This window comes from Megascapheus bottae, chromosome 3 (assembly GCF_031878675.1).
Source record: "Megascapheus bottae isolate mThoBot1 chromosome 3, mThoBot2.hap1, whole genome shotgun sequence".
Taxonomy (NCBI): Eukaryota; Metazoa; Chordata; class Mammalia; order Rodentia; family Geomyidae; genus Megascapheus; species Megascapheus bottae.
Window position 1 is genome coordinate 37,215,805 of NC_143511.1, and position 10,305 is coordinate 37,226,109.

The following is a 10,305-nucleotide window of genomic DNA, read 5'->3' on the forward strand; positions in this document are numbered from 1 at the left end:
GATTTCATACTTGTATTTATGAATTCTCACCATGACTTTTACCCCCTGGTATCAGTCAAGAAGATAGAATGGTATTTATGATTTTCAAGAGGTCATCATTTTAAGCACTCAAGACAGATTATGAAATAGTGTTCTTAATGTGCTCCATTTAACTGGGATAAGTTTTTCGCATATAGCTAATTAAACTAGAAAATCATTTCTACTTTAGTTACCTAACCACCTACTAGTAGGTTACTGCTTTGTTCATAAGCCAACATTAATTTAAAAAATAAAGTTCTTAAAATATTATTAAATTTTATTGTTTTGGGATGTAATACACCAAAGAGGCACCTATGCTTACCAGCCAGAGTTTATTTAATTATGAGGGTCAGTATTTAACATCTCTTAAAAACTTAATGGTTACTTATATTCTATAATCTTCCATTTTGATATGAAGAGTGTAACTGTTGTGATTAACTCTCTTATCTTATCAGGCATACTTGCATGCGTGCGTGTGTGCTGGTGCTAGGCTTGAACTTGGGGCCTGGGTGCTAGTCCTAAGCTTTTTTTGCTCAAGGCTAGCATTCCAACGCTGGTGCCACAGCTCCACTTTTAGCTTTTGTAGTTTATTGGAGATAAGTCTCATTTTCTGCCTAGGCTGGCTTCGAACTGCAATCTCTGGATCTCAGCTTCTGGAGTAGTTAGGATTATAGGCATGAGCCACTGGCACCTGATCAGGCTAATACTTAGCTAAGACATAAATACAAATTTGGGGTTCTACAGTTAAGGGGCCTCAAAATATATGACAACGATTTGGTCAATATGCAATAATAAAATGTGTATTTTGGAAGTGTTGTTCAAGTGTGTAAGTCTTTACTGTTCTAGACAGGTCAGCATAAAATGATATCTCTATATCTTTGAGTTATTTAAATATTATAAACAGAAGCAGAATGCTGACCTGTCCAGAGGGACATCTTTAACAGCAAAGAATGAACATGAACAAAACCCTACTGTTTCACGTAACTGGACTTATCAGTTATAAGTACAGATGACTTAATAATGAATAACAAGTCAAGAAACAAATACCATCAGGGTCAAGGGGTGAACACCAGTGATACAAAAAGGACACACTTTCAACAGAGTCACAAAGTGTGAACACCCGTTTTCTTTTTCTTTTCTTGGTCAGTAGTAGGGCTTAAACTCGGTCTGGGCTCTGTCTCTGAGCTCTTCAGCTCAAGGCTAGCTCTACCACTTGAGCTACAGCACCACTTCCTCTTTTCTGGTGATTCATTGGAGATACAAGTCTCACAAACTTTAGTGTCTGGGCTCGCACTTTGAATGCAATCCTCAGATCTCAGCCTCCTGGGTAGCAAGGATTACAGGTGTAAGCCACCAACACCTGGCCCAACTACTTTCCTTGAAAAATTTTAAGTTTTAAATTCAAATATTTATTGTGGGGTTTATATATACAAGAGACTATAGGTGTTTATGAGAGAAGGTCAGGCTAGAACAATTAAAATTTAATGAAAAGTCATTAGGGAAATGTAAATTAAGCTAGAGTTAAGAATGAACCAGTAACTCTCTCAGGTATATACCCAACAGAACTAACGTGCCCCCCAAAGAAACCACCCAACTATCCATTAATAGATGAATGGGCAGGATGTGCTCTATTCATATTAAATTTTGTTCAGACATAAAAAGTAATGAAACACTGATACATGCATCAACTTGCATGAACCTAGAGAACATGCTCAGTTAAAGTTAGTAGTAGAACCCAGATCCTATGACTCCATTTATATGGTATATTCAGACAAGGCAATTTGTAGACAAAAAGAGTACTAACTCTTGTAGGCTAGGGAGGTAAGGCAATGAATCAAAATGGGGAGTGACTGTACAAAAGGATGAATTGTACTCAGTGTCAATTAACTCAAGAAAGTGGATATTTAAGTATCTAACAATGAAGAATTAACAATGTATCCTCACCTAAGAAAAGAAGGGTACAGGGCCAGGAGTTTAGCCTAATGGTAGAGTGCTTGTCTAGCATGCACAAAGACCTGGGTTCAATTCCTCAGTACCACATACATAGAAAAAGCTGGAAGTAGCCGGGCACGGTGGCTCACGCCTGTAGTCCTAGCTACTCAGGCAGCTGAGATCTGAGGATCACAGTTCAAAGCCAGCCCAGGCACTAAAGTTTGGGAGACTCTTATCTCCAGTTAACCACTAGAAAACTGGAAGTGGCGCTGTGGCTCAAGAGGTAGGAAAGTAGCCTTGGGCTAAAGAGCTCATGGATAGCACCCAGGCCCAGAGTTCAAGTCCCACAAATGAAAAAAGAAAAGAAAAAGGGTCGGGAGTGGTAAAGTGTTTGCCTAGCATGCACTAAGACTCATGTTTGATTCCTCGGTACCACATACATAAAAAAAGGCCAGAAGTGATGCTAAGGCTCAAGTGGTAGAGCTCTAGCCTTGAGAAAAGTCCATGGACAGTGCTCAGGCCCTGAGCTAAAGCCCAGGACTGGCAAAAAAAAAAAAAAAAAAAAAAAAAAAAAAAGGAACCGGACAAGATGGCTCACACCTGTAATCCTAGCTATGCAGGAGGCTGAGATCTGAAGATCATGGTTCACAGCCGGCTTGAGCAATACAAAGCTGTAAAAGACTCTTATCTCCAATTAATCACTAAAAAACAGGAAGTGGGGCTATGGCTCAAGGGTAGGGTGGTAGCCTTGAGCTGAAGAACTCAGGGACAGCGTCCAGGCCAGAGTACAAGCCCCATAACCTGCCCCTGCCTCTCCAAAACAAAACAGGAAAAGAAAAGAAGCATGCAATGGAATGTGGTCATTATCTCTAAGTTTCTCCCAGTATTCTACTCAGACCAAAAACTGATACATAAGAGATACACTTGGGGTTGTACTAAGGTTGTTAAAGCCTATACCAACTTCAAACAAAGTACCCTTCAATGGGGCCTATCAAGGTAATATTGCAGGCTTTCCTCCATCCTCCAAACTAGAATATTCCTGTTTCATAGGCAGTCAGATTCCTTTTAGGCAGAACAGTTCAACTCACCATAGGAAGAACTCTTCTCTGGAAAGGGTATACATAAACTGAATCACAAACCACTGTCCATTTCAAGGCTCAAAGAAGAAGGTGGTTAATAACCTTCTTTTGTTATTCAAAAATGTCCTGATTTGGGTACCCAATGTTATGGACACAGTCTTGGAGATAATAAATATAACTACATAGACATAAAAATCTATGATGGGCTATACACTCTATAGACAATGTTTTATTACATAGGTTAATATATATCTATATGACATACAAACCCTCAGCTTTTTTTTTTTTTGCCAGTCCTGGGCTTCCTTGGACTTTCTCAAGGCTAGAGCTCTACCACTTGAGCCTCAGCACCACTTCTGGTTTTTTTCTATGTATGTGGTACAGAGGAATTGAACCCGGGTCTTTGTGCATGCGAGGCAAGCACTCTACCAATGGGCCAAACTTCCATCCCCCCCTCTTAATTTTAATTATGTTCTAAAACCCCTCAGCTTAATTTTAATTATGTTCTAAAGCATAGTGCCAGTGATTGTACATAGAGATTCCTTTCTTGAATACTTGTTTGTTAAACATGACATCTGAAATATGATGTAAAAATCAACGTTAATAAACTCTTTAATAAAAAAAAGTCCTGATAAACTCAGATCCATCCCAGCATTTCTCATCAAATATAAACCAAAAGCCTGAATAATTTTGGGGGTAGAAACTAAAGAACACAACAGTGCATCAAGTGGCAGTTACTTGTAACAGAACTACAGATTAGGCCAATTGACTTGACAGTTATAAACAGAAAATAAAATCATGAAAATCTAATATATTTTCTCTCAACTCTCATTACATTGCAAAGCAATTATATTAATAGGCTACACTATAAAATTCACAAAATAACCATGCCATAAAAATAAAGCTAAATTTAAACAAACATGTATCAAACAGCACATTTAGCTTCTAGAAAGAAAATAAAAATATGGGATCTTTCATAAATTTTCTAGTTGAGAATGTCTGATTTGTGCTTAGTACCCCAACACTACGCATACAGTTTCACTTTATTCCTCACGCATTGAACTGAAATACAGATGTATGCAGAGCATGTAACAGATTTAACTGGCTCCACAGGGGAGAAAAACAAGAAGAACAAATGAGCCTTGTCTCTTCTATATGCTTTTCTTCTTGTAAAGAATTCATCCATCCCCAAGGACAGCTGGAACTAAAGCCCTGGTTTCCGGATTCTAAATACATTTTTTATAAATCTTGGATGGAAAGTATAAGAGCAGCTGGAAACAAAATTAAATCATAACATGTACAATTCCAGCATTCCTTATATGCTCAAATTTCCTCATATAAATCTGCCTAGTTTTAAGCTAACTGTGCTTGTTAGCTTGAACTAGGCTAAGTTATAAATATCACATCATGAACACATTTTTAAATCACTATGTATTTCAGTGGTAAATTCATTATAGTCATGTAGCACAAATTCACAAGCTCTATTTCCCCCTTTGATTTAAATAGTTGTACAAAGCAGTTGCCATTTAACAAAGTGGCTTATAAATACAATGCATCTTGATCAATAATCACCCCTTTCATCATCTTCTCCTTCTAATGTACATCCTTGTCTGTACTTTTTCATCTTTCTCATGTGAACAAATGACCAGTGTTCAAATGTAAGCATGAGATTTAAGATAGATATTCAAGGTCGGGAGTTTGGCCTAGTGGTTAAAGTGCTTGCTTAGCATGCATGAAGACCCGGGTTCGATTCCTGGTACCACATACATAGAAAAAATGCCGGAAGTGGTGCTGAGACTCAAGTGGTAGAGCTCTAGCCTTGAGAAAGTCCAAGGACAGTGCTCAGGCCCTGAGCTCAAGCCCAGGACTGGCAAAAAAAAAAAAAAAAAGATAGATATTCAAGGCTGGACAGCAATAGTTTACATCTATAATCCTAGCTACTTTGGGAGGTGGCCATTACAAGGGTCACAGCTCAAGGCCAGGCCGACAGAATGTTCATAAAAGCCTCATGTCAATCAATAGCTTGGTTCAATGGCTTATCACTGTCATCCCAGCTAAAATCCCACAGGAGGCTAACTAAGATCAGAAGAAAAATCATGGTTTCAGATCAGCTTGGGAATAAAAATTCAAGAGTCCTGTCTCAACAGAAAAGTCTAGTGGTGCTGATACATACCTGTCATCCCTAAAATGGCAGGAAGCATAAATAGGCCTGGACAGTCTGGATTGTGAACTTCCTATTTATGTCTGAGACTCTCAAAAATAACAAGAACATTGGGCTGAAGGAGTGGTTCAAGCACTGGTGGCTCACACCAGGAGGCTGAGATCTGAGGATCACGATTCAAAGCCAGCCCAGGCACTAAAGTAAGTTTGTGAGACTCTATATCTCCAGTTAACCACCAGAAAACCTGAAGTGGCTTTGTGGCTCAAGTGATAGCCTTGAGCTGAAGAGTTCAGGGACATGGCCTACCTAGGCCCAGACTTCAAGACCCCCCTCCCCCCGAAAAGAAAAAGCAGTAAAAAGCCAGGCACCAGTGGCTCATGCCTATAATCCTAGTTAATCAGGAGGCTGAGACCTGAGGATGGTGGTTTGAAGTCAGCCTGGACAGAAAAATCCGTTATGAGACTCTTCAATTAAATCATAGGAAAAGCTGCAAGTAGTACTGTGGCTCAAGTGGTCAAGTGCTAGCTTGAGCAAAAAGGAGCTCAGGGACAATCCAGACCAAGTTCAAGCCTCAGATCCAGTTTTCTAAAAAAAAGTCCTGGAGACATGGCTTAACCAAGTAGAGTGTCCGCCTAGCAAGCATAAAGCCCCAACTTCAAATTCCAGTACTACAAATTAATACAAACAAAAGGATTTAAACTACAAGTCTGTCATAAAAGCTTAGACTGTTCATTCTAAAGAGTTTAAGTATCTAGTCATCTAGTAGTTCACAACAGGGACAACTCTGCCTCTGAGTCCTGATGTTTGATAGTGTTTGAAGGCTGTGTGTGTGCATGTATTGTATTTTTTTATTTTATTGTTGAGATAGAGAAGGGTTAGTTACATTATGTAATGTATGTCACATAATCGGTACATTACTTCCGAACTTTGATACCTCTTCTCATGTTTTTGTCACCCTTTCCCTCCCCCTCTCCACTCCCAATCATCTTGTTTTCCCTTCCTTTCCCTAATTCAAATAAACAAATAAATGTATATATAATATACCAGATAACAAAGATACAGTAACCACTGCTACTGGCTCTTAGTGGACAGAGAAAGACAGACTTTTAATATTTATTGCAGACCGGAAGTTTGGCCTAGTGGTAGAGTATGTGCCCAGAATGCACTGGGTTCAATTCCTTGGTACCACAAACATAGAAAAAAGCCAGAAGTGGTACTGTGGCTCAAGTGGTAGAGCTCTAGCCTTGAGAAAACACAAGGACAGTTCTCAGGCCCTGAACCCAAGCCTAGGACTGGCAAAAAAAAAAAAAAAGAAAAAAGATGAGAACAGGCTTAAAAGAATAGAATCCAATATATATCCTACAAAATTAAGAAGAGAGAAGGAGATGGGGAGGGATTAGATGAGAATACTGAAAGGGATAAAACATTGATCAAGATGTACAATATTCATGCATTGCTTGATTAAATGGCAACTCTATACAACTGAAGACCACACACACACACACACACACACACACACACACACAGTTAAAGACCTTCCACAAGACTGAGTGAAGGTTAATGATAGAATCAGAACTAAAAGTTAACTACTCTGACTCCAAACCCATAGTGTTTGCTCTACAGTTATAGGAAGAAGTTGAAGATGGAGAGACTTCCAGCTTCATAGCCTTGATCTCTATTAGTGCAAGTAAAACATCTGCAAAAAAATACTAATTCCCATAAAGTCTTTGTTTCTAAAACTCAGTTCTATTCAATACATTTCTTTTTGTTTCCAACCAATAAGAAGCAATGAAATGGAAGAACACAGACCACAGCAAAAGCTAAGAAGAAATAAATGCCCTATCAGACATGAAGGTTATATAATGCAACAAAGTCACCTAAAAGAATTCCACAAAAAATTCTTTCAAGATAGATACAATGTCTGCTCTACAGCCATTAGGTAGATTTCAACTTTTATTCCTGGAAAGGGGAACTTAAGAGGTTTTATACTAAAATGTAACATTTTGTTCTGGGATGGAAACCAAACTCAGTTGCAAACATCCTCTGGAACTGGGAAATGCATTTAAAGACTGCTTTTGCAGAAAGAGAGGTAAAGTTTTGCCTTATATCCTGGAGGCAATTTATATCATCAGGTAGGATTATGTTTCTTTCAGACACAACAGGCCAGTTTTACAGTTTGGGGATTGTAATAGCCATTTCAAAGACCATCCAGGTGATTTAGGGTGAGGCACTGGATTTGACCTGCAGCTGAGTTCACCTGTGTGGACAATTTAGCTTTGCCCTATAATGTTCCTTTCACTGACTCTGAAGTTTATCCTTTCCTCATGCAAGCCATGTCCATGGTCTAGTAGCCTTCAGTGAGTTCTTTCTAGAGAATGTGAGGGTAGCTTTGAAAATCACTTGAATGTGCAGATGATATCTGAAGTGAGAGTGGTCTTCACTCTGAGGAAGTGTAAGATTTTTTCCCTTCATAATCACCTCCCCAATCCACTAAGAATGCACTCAGAGTTGCTTCTAACCAACAAAATATGACAAGGCTGATAGCCAACACATAATTAGGTGCAAGTGATATTAAAAAGATTATGACCCCTCTTGCTCAAAGATGACCTTTCTCTCTCTGACACAAGCTGCCACGCTGCAAGCTGCCCAATAAAGGAAATCACATTGTAAGGAACTGAGGGGAGCATTGAGCAAACAGACAGTAAAAAACAGACCACCTACTGCAAAGATCCAATAACCACACAAGCTCTATAAAACCCCATTATAACTGTGGACAGAACTGACCACTGAAGGCTGGGAGTTTGGCCTAGTGGTAGAGTGCTTGCCTGGCATGCACGAAGACCCGGGTTCGATTCCTCGGTACCACATATATGGAAAAAAGCCGGAAATGGTGCTGAGGGTCGAGTGGTAGAGCTCTAGCCTTGAGAAAGTCCAAGGACAGTGCTCAGGCCCTGAGCTCAAGGCCAGGACTGGTAAAAAAAAAATCCTAAATTAGAGAATATCTTAACTAAATAATCCACATTCGAGTAAGAACTAGAGTATTCGAGATAGTATATGGTACATGCCATATACTCACAATTCTTAGCTCTCCACTTCCTAGGTAGTTAAGATTACAAGCATAAGCTTTGGTATTCTTTTTAAATTAAATATTTCTTAAGCTTTATTTTAGAGAAGTAAAAACTTTGATAAAAAATAATCAAATAAAAGTATGATTTTTCTTTTGTTTGAGACAGTTTTGCTAAGATAGTCCAACCTGGCCTTGAAATTGTTTTCCTACTTAAAACTCCTATGGCTTGTGACCAGCACAAGTAAATAATTTATTAAAAGTGAATCTTTAAAGATGCTGCATCATATCTATAATACTAACTTTAATGTTTAAAATTCAAACTGAAAAATTTTATACAGTTGGGGTTTTTATTCAGCAAAATTATCTTTTTACTGGCAATCACAATATTCATGTCTTCTTTTGTGTGTGCTGGCACTGGGACTTGAATTCAAGGTCTTGTGTTTTTGCTTGGCATTTTACCCCCTAGACTGACACTCTTCCACCTGAACCACATCTCCACTTCCCAAATTTATTTTTAAAAAGTTATTTCTCATACTTTGTGGTTCTGTTGAAGGTAACAAAAATCAAGGGATTATTAGATGAAACTCTAAAATAATTTATACTAAAACTAGAGCATATTGGAAATTTCTGGCTATATATTAGAAAAAAATCTTTAGTCCTCATAAATTCAAGAGCTTTGGTTTGGCGCTGTATTTCATTCAAAAATGAATGCTTTTTGAAGGATGCTTTGTAACCTAAAGATGCACCAAAGTGAAAACATTATATGTATGTTTCTGTTTTTGGCCAGTCCTAGGGCTTGGACTCAGGGCCTGGCCACTGTCTTTGTGCTTTCTCAAGGCTAGTGCTCTACCACTTGAGCCACAGCACCTCTGCTAGCTTTTTCCTGTGCATATGTACCAAGGAATCAAACCTAGGATTTCAAGCACTTTAGGCAAGCACTCTACCACAAGGCCACGATCCAGGTCCCAGGTCATCTTCATAAACAAATCTTCTCTAAAAGATTAATGCTTATAAGTAAGGGGAAAAGGACAGGGGATTTTAATCAGGCAAGGCAGCTGGAGTGCAGTATTTTCAAACCTCTTTCAGTACAGTTCTCCAGTATAATACCCTGTGTTTCACCCTAGAGAAGGAATGTTGGCAAAGAACTCTACCACATGGAAAGTGCTCTTAAAGCTATTGGGCCCTGAAATTTTACTCAGTAGTTTCAAAGAAATCCTTAGCTTTCCTCATTCACTCTCCCTCTTGGAGCTAATACACAAGCATGAACACCTAATGAAGAAAATCACACCAAAAAATTCAGAACACTTTCAATGGTAGGCTCATTTTCCACATTGTTTTCAATAGTGTTTGTTCAAGTGAGACAATCCTAGAACAATTAAATTTTAACAAGTACTTCCAGGTATCACGGAGTACCTTTAATATTGATGTAGGGGGAAAAAAGCAAAATAACAATAAAAACCAACAAGCTGCCAAAGTCACAAGTCTACTCTATCCTTAAAATGTCAACACCTGAATTTCTGACAATGGAGCACCAGCAACTCTGGGTGATTCTGTTTGAAGTTTATAAAATAAAAAGAGGGTGGTGGTAAAACATGTTCCACATCAGATAAAACACACTGGTGAACCTAAGAAAATTATTTCCCATACATTTCTCCATGTCCCTTAAAGTCCTAAATTTCCTTTAGTTTGCAGTATTATTCCAGTTTACATAGTTTAAGGAGTATGACCTAACTGAAAGTAGTCATAATCTATTAAAAAAACAAATAAACAAACAACTAGCGGCCCGGAATTTGGCCTAGTGGTAGAGTGCTTGCCTAGCATGCATGAAGTCCCAGGTTCGATTCCTCAGTACCACATACATAGAAAAAAAGCGAGAAGTGGTGCTGAGGCTCAAGTGGTAGAGCTCTAGCCTTGAAAAAGTCCAAGGACAGTGCTCAGGCAATAAGCTCAAGCCCAGGACTGGCAAACAAAACAAAACAACAACAAAAACAAAAACACTAGAATATGGGTTGGGGGGGGATAAAGGAGTGACATGACAATGATCAAAA

The 10,305-nt window shown here is 38.6% G+C and overlaps 1 protein-coding gene across 1 annotated transcript in view; it reads right to left on the reverse strand.

Annotated features, from left to right (window-relative positions):
* The window catches only part of Cenpp (centromere protein P), a 182,849-nt gene that overhangs the window by 130,986 nt on the left and 41,558 nt on the right, over window positions 1-10,305 (reverse strand). The gene's annotated exons all lie outside the window — the stretch shown is intronic.